General features: G+C 38.6%; 1 protein-coding gene across 1 annotated transcript in view; it reads right to left on the reverse strand.

Moving 5' to 3' along the window:
- Window positions 1-18,823, reverse strand: part of DISC1 (DISC1 scaffold protein) — a 598,559-nt gene that overhangs the window by 166,208 nt on the left and 413,528 nt on the right. The window lies entirely within an intron of this gene.

The following is an 18,823-nucleotide window of genomic DNA, read 5'->3' on the forward strand; positions in this document are numbered from 1 at the left end:
TAACTTCCTTGCCTTCTGTGTTTTGTTCCCTAGGTGCAGGCAGAGACTATGGAGGCCGTAGGTTTGGGGAGAGCCATTGGGCTGGACTTGGGCTCTGCTGGGGCTCCCAGGTGCTGGGTGAGGCTGTCTGAAGCCTGGCACTTGGCCCCTGGGGTAGGAGGGACAGCAGGTAGGTTGGGAATGAGGGCAGGTAGCTGCCAGGGCCCTCCACAGAGCTGGGCCAAGAGGAAGTGCTGAGGCATTGAACTGGGTCTGGTGTCAACACAGATAATGAGGTTTTGGGGGTAAAGAAACATAATTTTGGGGAAAATAAATAACACTATCATTGGAAATATTTGCCAACGGCTCTCTCCTCACCATGAGACGCTCCTGAGAAGCCTTCCCCTTCTCACTGTTAACTTGTCGCCTCTGTGTTTTGTGTGGTTTTGTGCTCTTCCTGGATATGCACGTTCTGTCTGGCCTTCAAAAATATCCTACTCTCAATGATGCCATCACCAAGTAGTCTCCAAATTTGGAACATTTGTCTTTCTATCAATGAAAAACGTCTAATTCATCTTTAAACTTTACAACTCCAATTTATTTGCCCTGAGATTCCTTATGAACCTCTAAGAGGTACAAATTATTTTCGTGGTCATTCCTTGATATTATCACAAAATATTACAATGACTCCCTTTTCTAAGATAACATCTGTAGGACTATTGACAAAACTTCCCTCCTTCCCTAAATGCTAGCCAGGCTCTCCTGAGCTCGATTCTCAAGCAGACCTATAGAGACTTGAGGAAACACTAACACACTTTCTAACAGCTCGGGCCACGTCCATAGGATGACCCTTGCTCCCCTTAAAGGGCTTGTCTGAGAAAGCTCAAGGCTGCAAAAGAATCTACTGTTTGTTCCAGCCCAAACCTGAAGATAGGGCTCCTGTCTTCCAGCTCTGTGGGAGAGTAGGAGCTTAACTTGCTAGGTGCCAATTAGCAAACCCAGATTTCATATGGACCTACCCTCTCCTTCCGATCTTTTGTAACTTTCCCTTCCCTGACTACAGCTGTTCCCTCATTTTCCCTTTAGAATGCCCAGTCACATCTGTACAAATCAAAGTTGAATTCCGTTTCCTATTACAATGGTATATTACTGATTAAAATCTGTCCTTACCACTTTCGTGTCCAGCTTTGTTTATATTTGACACGATTTAAGCCCAAAATAGGTTAACTGCAGTAGATCACAGCATAGAGAAAATAAACAAACACGGGACATTGCTGCCATCAACCCCAAGGCCATGTGGAATTTCCAGGGAAGGGCAATTGCCTGATACAGACTTCATCAAGATGCCAGTGTCAATCTACATATTAAATATCAGTAAAGCTTAAATTTTTTCTTATTTTCATTAGACCAAAAAGCAAATGTCAGTTGACCTTCTAGTATCTTCCTTCTGCATTCCAGCGAGCCATCTTGTCTACACCCCGATGCACACACCATAGTTTTAGGACTCCTGATCTGAGGAGCAAACTTCTGTGCAGGGAAGCCGAGTTAAAGTTCACACCCCACAGTCCTTACCCCATAGGAGATGGATTCTGGATGGGGTGACTCAGGCTTTCCCCCAGTTACTCCTGCCCAGAAATGCCAGGCTCTCTCCCGGCCTTGGCAACCCGGGCACACATGGTATTCCCATCTGACAAGCAGGGCTTTCTTGGACCCCCTGGCACTATGCCCAGGAGATGAAAAATGCAAGCAGGACAGATTCAAGCCACTCTTGTCTTCTTAAAATAAGCAATTCATTTTTTAGGGAGTGAGAGCTATTTTTAATAGCATGAGTTACTTGGCAACTGTTTGCAAAATGGCTTCCACAGTTCTGTGGCCTGGCAGGGTCCTGGGTGCATGGAAATTCCAGGGGGAGTTGTAAATGTCACTTTTCATGCTCAGACTTCACAAAGCCCTCTGTAAGGCCAAGAGCCAGAGTCGGCAAATTCCATGACAATGGCAAACAAGAGCCAGTATTCAGTTGTTTGTTGTTCAGACACTCTTGTGTTTCCCAGAATCCTGTCGGAATCACAGACACTAGCGACAGGCAATCACTGAGGTCTTTGAGTCTGTTCCCTGGGTGCCTGGAAGGAATCACTTCCTCACAGGTTGTTTTCTGGCAGTTACTTGTCCTCACATTTGCTTGTATTAGTTTTTGCTTTCATTTTTATTATGTAAATATGTTTCAGAAAATAAAAAAAGGATGTGTAAATTTATTTTGGTTTTTGACTGTTTCAATTATTTTTATTTGCTCTTCATACTTGGTATAAAAAATTTTAAACAAGACAAAAACATGGAAAATGAAAAGTAAAATTCCCCCAACCAACAAGCCTTTCCTCACTCACATTTTTCAGAGTTAATCACTGTTTGAGTTTGTCTTATTTCCCTTTTTACATATGAGTTTATTATGCCATGTTTAAGACAGATGAGGTAACCACTATTACCATTTTGTTAGACATGCTTTGAGAGATTTTCCAAGCATACACATACATACACATACCTACACATATATTTATATATTTATTATATTTATTTTGTTTTTCTGTTTTCAATGGGATCACACTATGTTCACTGATGTGCATTCCCTACTTTGCCATTTAACTTTGCACTTCTTTCCACACTGACACAATTGCCCTTATAATGGTTGCACAACATTTCTTTTATAGAAGCACTATAATTTATTTAATTGCCTTGTATTAATGGAAATTCGAGTTGCTGCAGGTTTTTACTATGACAATGTGCTGCAGGAAACATCCACACACTTAGCGATCTTAGCAAATTGGTAAATTTCTAACCATGGGATCATTAATATGCGAATTGTAAATTGACTAAACATCACCCAAATGCATTTGGAGAAAATGTCACCTTAATAGTCCCACCAATCATCATCCCTGTCAGCACTGAAAATTATGTTTAATGTACTTCAAAGTTTTTTAAATTGTGGTTAAATAAACATAAAATTTACCGTCTTAATCGTTTTTATATGTACTGTTCGGTGGCATTAAGTTCGTTCATATTGTTGAGCTACCGTCACCACCATCCATCCACAGAACTCTTTTCATCTTGTAAAACTCAAACCGTACGTATTCCATAATAACTCCCCATTCCCGCTTCCCACAGCCCCTAGCAACGGCCATTCTACTTGCTGTCTCTATGAATTTAATTCCTCTAGGTACGTCATATGAGTGGAATCCTACAGTGTTTGTTCTTTTGCGACTGGCTGATTTCACTTAACATCATGTCCTCAAGGTTCATCCATGTTGGAGCAGGTGTCAGAGTTTACTTCCTTTTGAAGGCTGAGTAATATTCCACTGTCTGGCTATGCCACATTTTGTGTACCCATTCATCCATCCATGGACACTTGTTTAAGCTATTTTAATACCCACTCCACTGCAAATTTTCTGATACTTCAATAGTCTAATTTCAAATGGAGAAATTTAAGAAAACATATATAATGTAATCGTAGGTCTACAGCCCCCTGACTCCCCTCATAGATGAGGGGGTAGCTATGCTTTGCCCTTTTTCTATACAAGCGTCTTTGGAAAATTCCTTTAGAGGGGAGATGCCATCACCACCCTTCTCACTGAACCAGGGGACTCTGCCTTCACCCAGGGCCCCCGTGGCGGGCACAGCCCCTGTCACCCAGTCAGAGGAATGCATCGGGGGAATTGCTGACACTCAGAAGAGATCACTGAATGGCACGATTCTTCTGGTATTGTATTTTTGTACGTTTCTTTCTTATTTTCCATGAAACTTGGCAGAGAAATTTAAGAACTGTAGTCAAAGTATCTGCAATTGAATTTCGAGCCCATTGCCTGTATTCAGAGAGATGCTGTGGGCTTAGCCTACCCCATGAGTTTGTCAGGTTAGATTTTGGGAACTCATTTTGTCAGAATTCCAATAGGATTTTTATCTGAATAACTTGTATTGATTTTTAAAAAATAAAAGTCTCCCTCCCAACTCATTATAGAACACAAAATCTTGATTCCTTCCTACTTACTGCCCCCAAACTCCCAACTCCACCTCATGGTCAGACTAATAAATGGCAAAAATGAGATGGAAAACAAATTGCATATGCACTCCAGCTGCTGCTTGATGGAAAGCAATAAATCTGATTTTCAAATAAAGCAAAGAAAATTATTTTTAGCCATAACTGAATAGAAATAGGGTACTATTGACATTATTATTGTTGTCCTTAAATCTCAAGCTTTTCTACAGGTATTGCCTTGTAAGTCTTTTTAAAGGCACCCAGAAATAGAGACGGTACATTAGGCTGAGCGAACAATTGAGGCTTTGAGCTGCACCTGGCGTAGAGCGTGCACCAGGTAACCATTTGCTGAAGAAAAGGATGAAAAGCGTAACAAGTCATGTTACAAACCACAAAGTTATTTATTCTGACACTGGGTAAGAATCTCCATGTTGAAAGCCACCGGCTTCCCTGCATACACCTTTTGCCAAAACAGAGCACTTCCAAGGAGTTACACTGTTTTATTAAAACCAATCTATAAAGGATGTTTAGAGAAAAGAGCCTCCCAGCACATTACTTGTAGTTCACATACAACTTTCTTTTCAGAAACGTATCTAGTGCCAAACACGTATACAATTACACCGCATTTCCTCACAGATGGTTTCCTGTTCTTTAAAAAAAAATTTTTCCTAGTTATTATTTTAATCTCTTATTATAAAGCTTTCTTAGAAGAGATGATGGCCATTCTTCCAGGGAAATGAACAAACTATAACTTTTTTTAAGGGCATAGTTTAAAAGAAATTAAGAACTTCCTGGGTGAAATTAGAAGTTTTTTGTGTTTTTTTTTTTTAGAAAGATGCTTTTTTTTTTAATTTATTTATTTTATTTATTTATTTTTGGCTACGTTGGGTCTTTGTTGCTGCACGCGGGCTTTCTCTAGTTGCGTTGAGCGGGGGCTACTCATTGTTGCGGTGCGTGGGCTTCTCATTGTGGTGGCTTCTCTTGTTGCGGAGCACGGGCTCTAGGCGCGCGGGCTCAGTAGTTGCGGCATGCGGGCTCAGTAGTTGTGGCTTGCGGGCTTAGTTGCTCCGCGGGATGTGGGATCTTCCCCGACCAGGGCTCGAACCTGTGTCCCCTGCATTGGCAGGCGGATTCTTAACCGCTGCACCACCAGGGAAGTCCTAAAAGTTTTTGTTTAGAACATCGACAGAAAAAACATCTAGGAAATATGAAGAAAATGGTTTTCAAGGTCCACAAGCATTCTGAGGTTGCCAAACTTGTGTTAGGTGAAAAGCAGACAAAACTGCTGGCTGTGAATCAGCCAAAGGCCACAAATAAAAAGGCATCAGCAGACCCCCACACCCCCCCTCAGCCAGGTCTGTGCAGGTGCACATACTCCCTCTGTGACTTGGATACTGGGGAAGAGCTTGCAAAGTAGTCAAGACAGTGGCCCTTGCATCACTGAACAGAGTCAGTAGAGGGAGCAGGACGGGATGCAGGGAGCAGGGCCCAGGATTCTGTGGAATTGCTCCTGCAAGCCGGGTGCCGTAAACAGAACTTGGAGGGCAACCCACTCCGTAGACTGTCCACCCAGCTGACTTTGGAGGGCAACCGGCTCGTCTCCACAGCAATGACATGAAAGAGAAATAGGAAAGGCTCTGGCAACTTCTGTACCCATCTATCTTTGCTCCATTTTAGAGCAACTAACGTTTTCCCAAGTAAACAGTTAAAGGCAATTAGGAAAAGTTGACTTGTAGGTTATTTCTTTAGTACATCACAGACAGATCACGGCATTATTTAAGACACAAAGGAAGAAGAAATTAAATGAAATTTAATGAAAGAGAAATTAATGAAATTAATTTAAAGAAATTAATGCAATTTGATTAATGAAATTAAATGAAATTAAACAGGCAGGTCTTCTTTCATCTCTATAGCAACAATTTTGGGAAACCATAATCTGCAAAGAAACATGTATAATCCTACTGAAAGCTTGGGCAGAAGGGCTGTGTGTGGTCAGCCGTGTCCACTGCAGATCAAACAACGCGTGTGAAAGCTCTTGTCTCACTTTATGGACGCTTCACTGTCCTAGTTTTAACTTTACACTCTCTCTCCCGTTCTTCCAATGGGAGGACTTCAGCTACATCGCAGCAAGAAGGAAGAAGTGTTTGTTTTCTCAGACCCTCCTGCATCCTGTGTCCTGCTTATGCTTGGACGTGGGTTTTGCCTCCCTCCTTTCATCACTAGACTTTGCTTAGGATTTATACTCACCAGGAGACGGAGGGACATCAGAACCAAACAAAAGGGCTCTCCACTTCAGGTCGGCATGAGGAGAAATAAACATGGAGGCACTTCTGTGCAGCCCGCGATCCAAGCACAATGATTATGCTTTGCTCTCAATGGCAATAGCTGAAAATAGCAGGTTTGGGAGGCAAGAGCCCAGTGAGAGGGAGAGAAGTGGGCCTGAGTGTACAGCACGGCCCGCCTGGGACAGTAATTACGGAGAGGGTCCTTGGAGGGACAGTGTGACTAATGTAGATTGTGGGCACAGCAAGCCATCTGCCAGCCTCGCCATCCTCCCCTTTCTCCCAAGATAATGGAAAGTGACTTCATTCCATGCTGGCAACATAGCCCAGCGCTGGACCTCCACATCCTCACAGACGCTTGCCAGCCACTGGGACTCAGGTTTGGCTGAACAGGAGGAATGAAGACTTGGCCGTGGTGGGCATTTCAGCTCCCGAGAGGTCACCTCCTGCTGCAGGACTGCAGCCTGCAGGCCCTCCTGGGGTGACGGACACTGCGGGCCACGGGACCCCAAGTCCCAGAACGTGGATCCACAGATGCCAAGCCAGGTAACAGAGACCTTCTTGATGGTGCTTGTTTTTCCTAAGCTGTCCTTTCAGGATTTATTTGCATCTTGGAAAAATATTGTATTAGCCATTTTTAATTTTTTTTTAAGATTTTTTTTTTGATGGGGACCATTTTAAAAGTCTTTATTGAATTTGTTGCAATATTGCTTCTCTTTTATGTTTTGGTTTTTTGGCCACGAGGCATGTGGGATCTTAGATCCCCGACCAGGGATCGAACCCACACCCCCTGCATTGGAAGGCAAAGCCTTAACCACTGGACCGCCAGGGAAGTCCCACCATGTTTTATATTCTGTTGATTTGACACCTGGGGCCTTACTGACCCTGTCGGGACTGCCTGTCCCAGGGTTAGTCAGTTCCTGGAGAAGGTAAACAACTGGCTTGGGAGTGCACCATCCCACAGTCCATACCCTGACCACCTCCTCCATGGGGGGCCTCTCACACTCTGGGCCACTATTCCCCCAACCCTAGTCACCCCAAGGCCAGTACCAGACAAGCAAGGACAGCCCTTACACCCAGAGTCCACCAAAATGATTCAAACTGACCAATCCTGACCTGCTGACCCTGCCTCACCAGTTCCTTCTCATGGAAAGCACAGTAAAGGTCCTAGCCCATATTTCCCCCTCCCTCTGCCTCCTGACAGACCCTGGTGCTTCCCCCTGTGGCTCTACGTAGCATGGTGCCCCCTCCTCTTGGGAGCTGTGAGTAACAGACTCTCTTTTCAATGGCAGTCATCTCTTGATCTGTTGGCCTCACCATACCTCAAATTTTTTATTAATAAACTCTATTTTAGAACACATATCCACCCAAGTGTGTCCCTGAGGACCACTGTGGTGTTTCCACAAGAGCTGAGTCTAGTGTCATTGTACCTCAGGTTTAAAATCTGGACTTCCAGAGGGCCAGCACTGGGGCAAGGAAACCAGGTCCAGTCATCAGGGCCCAGCTCCTGGGGGGCCCGGAGCTGGTTAGTGAGGGGGGTGTGGTCTCTGCTGCAGAAGCCCTGTTTTATTTTTGGGACTCAACCTGTTCTTGATGGCCCTGGGCTTCCAAGCAAAATGGCCCTGGGCTTCCAAGCAAAATATTCTAAAAGGCTTTTAGTGTTATTAATAAAAAGGCTTGTTATTTTTATTTTTAAATTTATTTATGTGAATTTGTTGTTTGGTCCATTACTGTTGATTTCAGAGTTTCTAAGTAAAGTTGGTCACCCCTGTGATGTTTGCCATGGCCTCCTTCATTTGACCTTCAGATTTACAAAACCAGCTCTATAGAGGTTATCTTCTTTCCTCCCTCCTTCACCTTTTCTTCTTTCTAACGTTTTTTAATTTTGAAAACTTTAAAAATTTTTAGAAAAGTAGTGAAAATCCTGAAATAAACGTATGTGTGTCTCCTTCCCAGACTAGCAATCATTATTTATAATGTTTGTTTTGTCTTTTTTTTTAAATAGATGAAATGAAACATTTACAAGTAAAACTACAGATTCCTTTGTCTTCTATTCCAGGCCTGTCACCTCCCTTCTTCCTAAAACTAACTACTGTTATCAATTTGATATATGTTTTTCTACCCGCTTTTTATAACTTTACATTGCATATACATGAGTTCCTGAGCAAGAAAAGCACTGTGCTTTAAACTTTTGCATAAATGGTTTCATGCTGTAAGCAGTATTCTGCAGCTTGTTGAGTTTTTAAAGACTTACCTGTCTATATCATCTCTTTCAGTAGTTTTTTAATGATTATATTGTATTCCATCATATGAATTGCCACATTTATTCAGACAATCCCCAACTGATTCTGCAATGAAAATTCTTCTATGTGTCTCTCAGGAAGACATGCCAGGCTTCTCTTGGTAGAGTCATAAAACAAGAGGTTGCTGGGTCTGAAATTATGCACATTTAAAATTTACAGGGACTTCCCTGGAAGTCCAGTGGTTAAGACTCCACGCTTCCAGTGCAAGGGGCGTGGGTTCGATCCCTGGTCAGGGAACTAAGATCCCGCAAGCTGCAGAGTGCAGCCAAAAATAAAAAAAATTATGTAGGTACTGTTAAATTTCTCTCCAAAGGAGTGGTGCTGGTCATTTCTTTCTCTATGAAATTACTGCAAGGTCAATGCTAGGCCTCCAAAATATTTGGAAAAGTAACAGAGAAATGCAAATGAGTTTGTGAAACTCCAAAGTTCTACTAAATAATGACAGGAAACATGAACAAGCTATTACTACTACCTTTTATTATGTAAACTTATGTCAAGATGCATACCCATACATTTGAAAGTGAATAAACACTTGGTGCCCATGCTGTTGCCTCTAACTCTTACCCACAACCCTGTCATTAATGCTTGTCTTTCCATTCTCTCTGCTTTGAGGAAAAATCCTTACCTTTCCATTCTCTCCGTCACATTGAGCACTTGCAGGACCTAGGTCTTATAGCTCTGCACAGCACTTCAGAGATTCACTTCTGGAGCTTCTGTCAACGCCTCATTCCGTAGCTGTAGCCATGCTGTCCCCTGGGGTTTGAGACACTGCGTCTTCACAAGCTCTCAAACTTGCATGGCTTCTTTCATGCCTCATCCTTGCCCCTGAATTGCCCTTTGAGACATTCTAGTTTATTCTTATCCTCATGGTTAAGGCTAATTTGAAGGAAAAGTATCTTTAGCTTTTTTTTAAAAAAAAAATTATATTAATCCCTAAGATACTCTCTTTCCAATCAGAAAAACAAACAAACAAAACACTTAATGGGACTCTTAACTGCTGATCACTCACTCACCTCTAACTGTAACAAGAAGATAAGGATATTAGAAAATAATAAATATGCATGGCTTACTTTTTTTACATGTATTCACCATATACATGGTAAATATACATGGTAAACATTTTAAAATTTTAACTGCTTTTTTTACATAGTTTTTCTCACTCTTAAGTTGGATGTTCCTCTTTATAGTTGAAAATTTTTAAATGTATTTGAATTAAAATATATACATTTTAAAAACAGTTTTTAGGGACTTCCCTGGTAGTGCAGTGGCTAAGAATCACCTGCCAGTGCAGGGGACACGGGCTCGATCCCTCTTCTGGGAAGATCCCACATGCCGCGGAGCAACTAAGCCTGTGAGCCACAACTACAGAGCCTGTCCTCTAGAGCCCGAGAGCCACAACTACTGAGCCTGCGCTCTAGAGCCCGCGAGCCACAACTACTGAGCCCACATGCCACAACTACTGAAGCCTGCGCGCCTGGAGCCTGTGCTCCACAACAAGAGAAGCCACCGCAATGAGAAGTCCGCACACCACAACGAAGAGTAGCCCCTGCTCACCACAACTAGAAAAAGCCCACACGCAGCAACAAAGACCCAACACAGCCAAAAATAAATAAATAAATAAATTTATTAAAAATAAGTAAATAAATAAATTGATCTTTAAAAAAAAGTTTTTAAGGTTTTTCTTAAATTTTCTTAGCACACCATAATTGACACAATTTTAAGCTTAATTTGTAGTTTTTTCATTAAATGATCAATGAGGATCTTAGAAAAAAAGAAAGCCCGAGAAAAAACAAATTGATTTGAAATTCTTCAAGTCCTTCCACGTATTATATAGGAAATCCACTAAGCATTCTAACATGTATACTTTGCACAGCAGGCTTGAATGTGTGTTGAAAAATGCTGCAGTTATAATACACCATGACCGAGAAAGGGCATCCCCAAGGAAATAGTATTGGTTATTTTAGCTCTTGGCCACTCAAGAAAATAAGTATAATATTTGGAGTGACTCAGACTCCAATTGATATGTCTGCATCAATTAGATCCAGCCAGAAAGCTTTTATTAAAAAGCAGGAACTTCATAAGCAGGGTCAGAAGTCTTTGATCTATAGATCTCTATCTCTCTTTTTAATATTTTTCTTTTAATATCTTGACAAGCAGGGTGACCAACTTTCCTGGCTTGCCTGGAACTGAAGAGGTCCCCAGGACACAAGACTTCCAGTTTTAAAACTGTGAAACTTCCAGGGAAATCAGAATGAATTGTCTACTCTATATTTATGATTACAAATACAATTAGCTTGACTGCTGCCAAGATCAGAGAAAGCTCAAACAGGTGAGGGTGGAAGAGAGTAGCTGGTTTGGGGGATCTCGTGGGTACACTCAGCTGATGAGTGATGTCAGTAGTCTGGCTATAAGGTCTAAAGCAAGATCAGAAAGTTTGGGACATGATTAGTCAAGATGGAGATGGAATGAGAGTCAAGATCAACCATGAGCCAGGTGTGCCCAAGATGTCAGAGTCCCAGCAGTCAAAGACAGCATTAAACACTTCCACATCAAGGCTTCTCATTTGCTTTTCTTTCTTTCTTTCTTCCCTTACTTATGGACATGCTATCAAACAGCCTGAATGGGTAAGCCAGGTGGGCTGACATGGCAAAGGAAGGTTGCTGGGCCATTATGTACTAGAACCAGGTTGATATGGTACATTATATAGATTCATTCTTGGAAAATGAGAACTTATTTCTTGTTGTTTTTTATAAGATTCTGCCCAGACTTTCAAGATCTCAGACTTATTGTGGTTGGGATAGTCAAGGGTTTTAACAACAGTTGGTAACATCTTACCTTTGCTTAATACTTTTAACTTCTCAAGGTACTTTACATCTCCTTTCTTTATTATTTGTTCTATAGCTCCAGGAAGTACATAGAGAATTATTATTACCTCCTTTATGTAAGTGAAGAAAATTAAAATTCCAGGGCTATAAACAGAAGAGCCAGCCTAGAATCTATGTATTTGAATTTCTAATCCTCTCCTAAATTAGTCTATGCACTTGATAGAGTATGGAAAAGGTTTTTTATCTGAAAAACTCCTAGAGATTAACTAATTCAGTGGTTTTGAACTTTTAATGTTGAAGAATCATATTGTCAGATAAAATCTTACATGGAACTCAAATAACTAAAATGTAAGTGGAGCATCTCAGATTGGCATAGGGAGCCTGGAAATCCCTCCAATTCCCCCATTTTTCTCTGTGAACTTCTTCCAACCTCCTTGGAACTCAGTTTGGAAACAAATGGTGAGGTCCATCCCATTCATTTGCCAGGAGAGGACAAGCCAGAGAGAGCCCAAATTCAAACCTATTCATCATTGCTTGAGTTTTTCATAGTTTTCCACATCCAAGCCACTATCATAAGCTGTGTTCTTGTTTAAATTCTTTTATTCTCATGACTTTATTTGTGATTGCTAATTTATTTATTTATTTTTTTGTAGAGTGAAGTTGAAATTGTAAATAAGCAAATTGCTTCACACTTGACTCCTTTAGTTTGTTTTTAATTTAGTGGAATTTTTTTCAAACATTTAAGCAATCACATAGGTAAGTTACCATAGACAATACAAAATATTATACTTGGCAATCTCAGCCTATCAGTGTCAACACATAGAGCAGAGAAAAAAATTTATCAAGAAAAAATTACAGTGATATCAACAAAATGGGAGAGTAGGGAGCTCCAAGCTTTCATCCCTGACATCAGCAACATGGAGAGTAATTAACTCCGAGCTTGCATCCCTCCACAGAAACATTAAAAAACAAGCTGAACTGCCAGAACCAACATTGACAGAACTCTGGAAGACAGTCAAAGATTTATAGAATCAAGTAAATGCTGACTCAAGAAAAGGCAAGTTAAAAATGGTAGGAAAGCTTTGTGGTATTTTTATTTGCCCTTGCTCCACCAGTTCAATAGAGGTCTTGAGAATGGCAGCATGCATTCTCAGTGTGGGAACCTAGTTTCTGGTTCTGGAGATAGCAGAGCAGACTTTTTTTTTTTTAAATCATAGTGTTTGTCTCTTCTACTCTGTCTGGAGGCTACCTGAAGAACTGATACAAGCTGTACATGTCCTTTTTGCCTGTCTCTGTTTTGGAACTCACTCAGGGCTGAAAAGCAGCAGGCATTGCTCAAAAATATTGTAAAGTGAATGAAAAACTTGTAGCTGCAAAAGATTATAGTTGAGACAAAAAATAGAACACCTAAATTTTGGAGAGAAAAGCTGGGGATAGAGTTTCTTTTAGGATATAGGCCATTCAAAAACACCTATGTACACTGAGAAATCTAGAAAGCCATATGCATGCCCAAGGAAGGACATATGTTCAGAAAAGACTTGAGACGATCCTAAACTTTCAACTTCAGTTTATTTTTAGGCTCAGTGGAGCCAGGAAATGAAGGCTGAGGCAGAGCTGTAAGAGCCTGGCTAAGTGTTGAAGAAGTGGATCAGCACAGAGCCATCTACAAGATCAGGAGAGGTGGGCTTGAGGGTTTTGTTTTTGTTTTTGTTTTGTTTAGCTGTTTTTTATTTTTAGCTCTTAGTATTCAAGAAAATTGTTGCCAAAACCTTAGCTGAACTCAAGCTAAAGGAACAGAAATTTCAGGGATCACACACAACATAGAATATAGTCTTGGTAAAAACAGCTTGCATGAGTCACTAAAGAAACAAATGTCTGTAGCCTGCAATAATCAAAAAGAGCAAGTCTTGGAGAAGAGAAAGAATCTGATTTTAAGGGTTAAAATATTATAATATTCAAATGTTCAGGTTTTCAACAAAAAATTACAAAGCATACAAAGAAACAGGAAAGTCTGGTTCATTTAGAAAAAAATATGAACAGAAACAATCCCTGAGGAAGAGGAAGCTCAGTCATTGGACTTAGTACACAAAGACTTTAAGTCAAGTGTCTTGATTATTTTCAAAGAGCTATAGGAAATCATGGACTGAGAACTAAAGGAGACCAGGAAAACTGAGAAGTCCCACAACCTGCTGTATACAAGCTGGAGACTTAGAAAAATTGGTGATATAATTTGAAATCCTGAGAGCTAAAGAGTTGATGGCATAGATTCCAGTCTGAAGGACTAAGAATTAGGAGCACAATGGGCAGGAGAAGATTGATGTCTCAGCTCAACAGTAAGATAGAGAGCAAATTCTACCTTTTTCTCCTTCTTGTTCTACTCAGGCTTTTAATAGATTGGTTGATGCCCATCCACATTGAGGAGAATCATCTGCTTTATTCAGTTCACCAATTCAAATGCTAATCTCTACCAGACACACTCTCACAGATATACCCAGAAATAATGTCTGACTCAATATCTGGGCATATCTTGGCCCAGTCAAGTTGAGATATGAAATTAACCATCACAGATTTCAAGAGCAAATTAAAGCAGGCAGAAGAAAGACTCAGCAAACTTGAAGATGGGGCAATCAAAATTATCCAGTGCAGTGGCAGAAAGAATAAAGAGTGAAGAACAGAGAGCAGAACATAAGACCTGTGAGACACCATCAAGTGAATCAGCTATGCATTATGGGAGTCCCAGAAAGAGAAAAAGAAAGAAAGGGGCAGAAAGAACACTTGAGGAAAAAAATGATTGAAATGTTGCCCGATTTGATGAAACTCATGGATTTACCTACAGATACAAGAAACACAAGAAATTCTAAATAAAAAAAACTTAATGAGAACTTCACCAAGATACATGATAATCAGAATTGAATCTAAACTCAAGAGAGAATTTTGAAGCAAGAGAGAAGTGATTCATCGTGTACAGGGATCATCAATCAGATTGACAAGTGATTTCTCATCAGTAGTCCAGGACACCAGAAGGCAGTGGAATGACTTACTTAAAGTGCTGAAAGGAAAAAAAAAAAAAAATCTGTCAATTAAGAATTTTACATGCAGCAAAACTACGTTTCAAAACATGAAGGAGAAATTAAGGCATATGCAGATAAAAAAAACCTGAGGGAGTTTGTTGCCAGTAGATGTCCTACAAGAAATGCTAAATGGGTTCCTTCAGGTTGAAACAGAAGGACACCAGACAGTATCTCAAACCCATATAAAGAAATAAGTATCTATGTAGAGGTTACTACATAGGTAAACATAAAAACCAGTATTATTACTTTTTTTTTTTTGCAACTCTACTTTTGATTTCCTAAATGATTTAAAAGACAATTGCATAAAGACAATTATAAATCTATGTTGTTTGGCATGCTATATATAAAGATGTAATCTGTGGCAACAACATAAGGGGAGATGGAGGTGCATGGGAATAGTTTTTGTTTGATATTGAAGCTCTTAGTATCAATTTAAACTAGATTGCCATAAATTTAGGATGTGAAATGTAATCCATGGTGAACACTAGGTACAACTTTTAAAAAAATACACAAAAGGAAATGAGAAAGGAATCAAAACAGTATACTGCAAAAAATCAGCTAAACACAAAAGGGACAATAATGGAAAAAATGAGGGACATACAAACTATAAGACATATAGAAAACAAATATCAAAATGACACAAATAATTTATGTCTTATTAGTAATTACCTAAAATGTAAATGGATTAAACTCCTCAATCAAAAGTCAGAAATTGAAAGAATGGATTTTTTTTTTTAAATCATGATCCAATTATATGTTCCATCTACAAGAGACTCATTTTAGATCCAAGGACACAAATAAGTTGAAATTGAGAAGGTGGGAAAATAAATTCCATGAAAATAGTAACCAAAAGAGATGTGAGGTAGCTATTCAGATATCAGATAAAATAGACTTTAATCAAAACCTGTCACAAAAGACAAAAAAAGGACATTATATACCAATAAAAGACTTAATTCATAAAAATATTTTAACATTTATAAACATGTATGCACCAGTAGAATCCTAAAACATATGAAGCAAATACTGACAAGAGTGAAGGGAGGAATACAAAGTTTTACAATAATTGCTGGAGACTTCAGTATACAATTTCAATAATGGGTACAGCATCTAGACAGAAGATAATAAGGAAAAAAGGCACTTTTAAAACACTCTAAGCCAACTACAGCTAACAGATACATATAGAACACTATATCCAACAACAGCAGAGGACACATTCTTCTAAAGTAGAAATGGAAAATTCTCCAGGATAGAACATTTATTATGCACAAAACAATTCTCAAGAAATTAATATAACTGAAATTATGCAAAGTATCTCCTCTGACCACAATAAAATGAAGCTAGAAATCAACAGAAAGTAAGCTAGAAAATTTATAAATACGTATAAATTAAATAACACATTTTTAAACAACCAGTAAGAAGTAGAAGAAATCACAAGGAAAATTAGAAAATACTTAGAAACAAATGAAAAGGAAAACAGTGTACCAAAACTTATGAGATGTAGTAAAGGTAGTGCTCAGAGAGAAATTTAAAGCAGGTAAACACATTAAAAAAGGTAGAAGATGTCAACTCAAGAAACTAAATTTATAACTTAAGGAACTAGGAAAAGAAGAACAAACTAAACATAAGGTGAGAAGAAGGAAGAAAATAATAAGGATTAAAGTGAGAATAGAAAATCAATAGAGCAAATCAATGAAACTAAAAGTTGATCTTTGAAAAGATCTACAAAATTGATTTAACTAGACTGACAAATAAAAAGAGAAAAGATGCAAATAACTAAAATCAGAAATGAAAGTGGGGATATTACTACTGAAGTTACAGAAATAAAAAGGATTTAAATGAATGCTATGGATAGTTATATCCTAATAAATTAGATGAAGTGGACAAATTTTTAGAAACACACAATGTATCAAAACTGACTCAAGAAAAAAATTATCAGGTCAATAACAAATAAAGATATTGAATCAGTAAAAATACAAAACAAAAACCGAAAAACAAAAAAAACCTCCCAGCAAAGATAAGTTCAGGACCAGATGGCTTCACTGGTAAATTTTACCAAATATTCAAAGAAGAATTAACACCAATCCTTCTCAAACTCTTCCAAAAAGTAGAAGATGAGGGAACATTTCCTGGCTCATTCTATGAGGCCAGCATTAACCTGATACCAAAGCCAGATAAACAAATCACAACAAAAATCACAGACCATTATCCGTTTTGTATAAAGAAGCAAAAATCTTTAACAGAATACTAACAAAGCAGATACAACAGTATACTAAAAGGATGATTCACCATGACCAAATGACATTTATTCCAGAAATGCAAGGGCAATTCAACATAAGAAAACCAATCAATGTTATATATCATATTAATAGAATGAAGGGGAGAAGAAGCACATGATCCTCTCAACTGATACAGAAAAAAGCATTTGATAAATCTAACACCCTTTCATCATAAAAACACTTAGATAAATAAGAATAGAAGGAAACTTTCTCTACATGATAAATGACATTTATGACAAACCTACAGCCAACATCATGCTCAATGGTATCTCCCTAAGATCAGGAATAAGACATGTATGTCTGCTTTCACCACTTCAATTCAACTTTGTACTAGAAGCTCTAGCCAGAGTAATTAGGTAAGAAAAAATAAATAAAAGACATCCAAATTGGAAATAAAAAAATAAAACTACCTCTATTTACAAACGACATGATCCTTTATACAGACATTCTCAAAGAATCCACAAAAAAGTGACTGGGACTAATAAATGAATTCAACAAAGTTTCAGGGCAAAACATCAACACAATAATCAACTGCATTTCTGTATAACTGCAATAAATAATCTGAGGGAAATTAAGGAAAAATTCTACTTATAATAACATCAAAAAGAATAAATACTAGGAATAATTTAAACCAAAGAGTTGAAATATATATACTAAAAACTATAAAATATTGTTGAAACTTAAGAAAACATAAATAAATGGAAAGACATCCTGTGTTCACAGAAAACTTAATATTCTTAAAAAGCCATTATTACCTAAAGCAATCTATACAGTCAATGCAATCCTATCAAAATTACAACTGCATTTTTCACAGAAATGGAAAAATGATCTTCGATTTCATATGGAAATGCAAGAGACTTGGAATAATCAAAACAATCTTCAAAAAGAAAGACAAAATTGAAGGATTTACGTTTGCTGGTTCCCAAACTTACTGCAAATCTACAGTAATCAAAAGAGTGTGGCAATAGCGTAAGGATAGAAATATAGACCAATTGAATAGAATTGAGAGTCCAGAAATAACCCATGCATCTATGACCATTTGATTTTCAACCAGTGTGGCAAAACCATTCAATGGGGAAAGAATAGTCTCTTTAACAAATGATGCTTGGACAACTCCTTATCCACGTATAAGAGAGTGAATTTGAACTTCTGCCTCTGGCCATATACAAATTTTAACTCAAAATGGGTCAATGACCTAAACATAAGAGCTAAAACCATAAAACTCTTAGGATGAAACATAAGGTTAAGTATTCATGATCTTGGATTTGGTAATGGATTCTCAAGTATGACACCCAAAGCACAAGCTATGAAATAAAAACTAGATACATTGGACTTCATCAAAATAAAAATCTTCTGTAACATCAAGAAAGTGAAAAGACAACTTATAGAAGAGGACAAAATACTTGCAAATCACATATCTCGTGTGTTTAATATCCAGAATGTCTAAAGAACTACAACTCAACAGCAAAAAACAACCTAATTGAACAATGGGCAATGGATTTCTCCAAAGAAGATATACAAATGGAAAATAAGTGCACACAAAAGATGCTCAACATCCTTAGTTGGATATGCAACTCAAAACCCCAGTGAGGTACCACTTCACACCAACTAGGATGGTTATAATAAATCTAAAGAGAGAGAGGTAGAGAGAGAGAGAGAGAGAGAGAAAAAAAAAAGTGTTGGCAAGGACGTGTAGAAATGGAACTCTAATATATTGCTGATGGGAACGTAAAATAGTGCAGCTACTGTGGAAAACAGTCTATAAAAATAAATTAATAATTTCACATTAAGCTGTCTAATGTCAACTGTTTTGTGGTTCCTCAAAAAGTTAAACATAGAGTTATCGTAGGATTCCACTCTTCCACTCCTATGTATATACTCCAAAGAATTGAAAATGAGGCAGTGAGGACATTATCTGGTTATTTGGGGACTGTATTTTTCCTGATGTTATTTGAAACCCTAGTTAATAATTTTGATTAACCAGTTAACACTAGCATTAGCCAAATCTTGCCATTAATCAAGCATTCCCATATGTAACGGGTTTTGCTGATACTTACAGTGGT

This window comes from Balaenoptera physalus (genome assembly GCF_965194825.1).
Source record: "Balaenoptera physalus genome assembly, chromosome: 14".
In the NCBI taxonomy this organism is placed as follows: domain Eukaryota; kingdom Metazoa; phylum Chordata; class Mammalia; order Artiodactyla; family Balaenopteridae; genus Balaenoptera; species Balaenoptera physalus.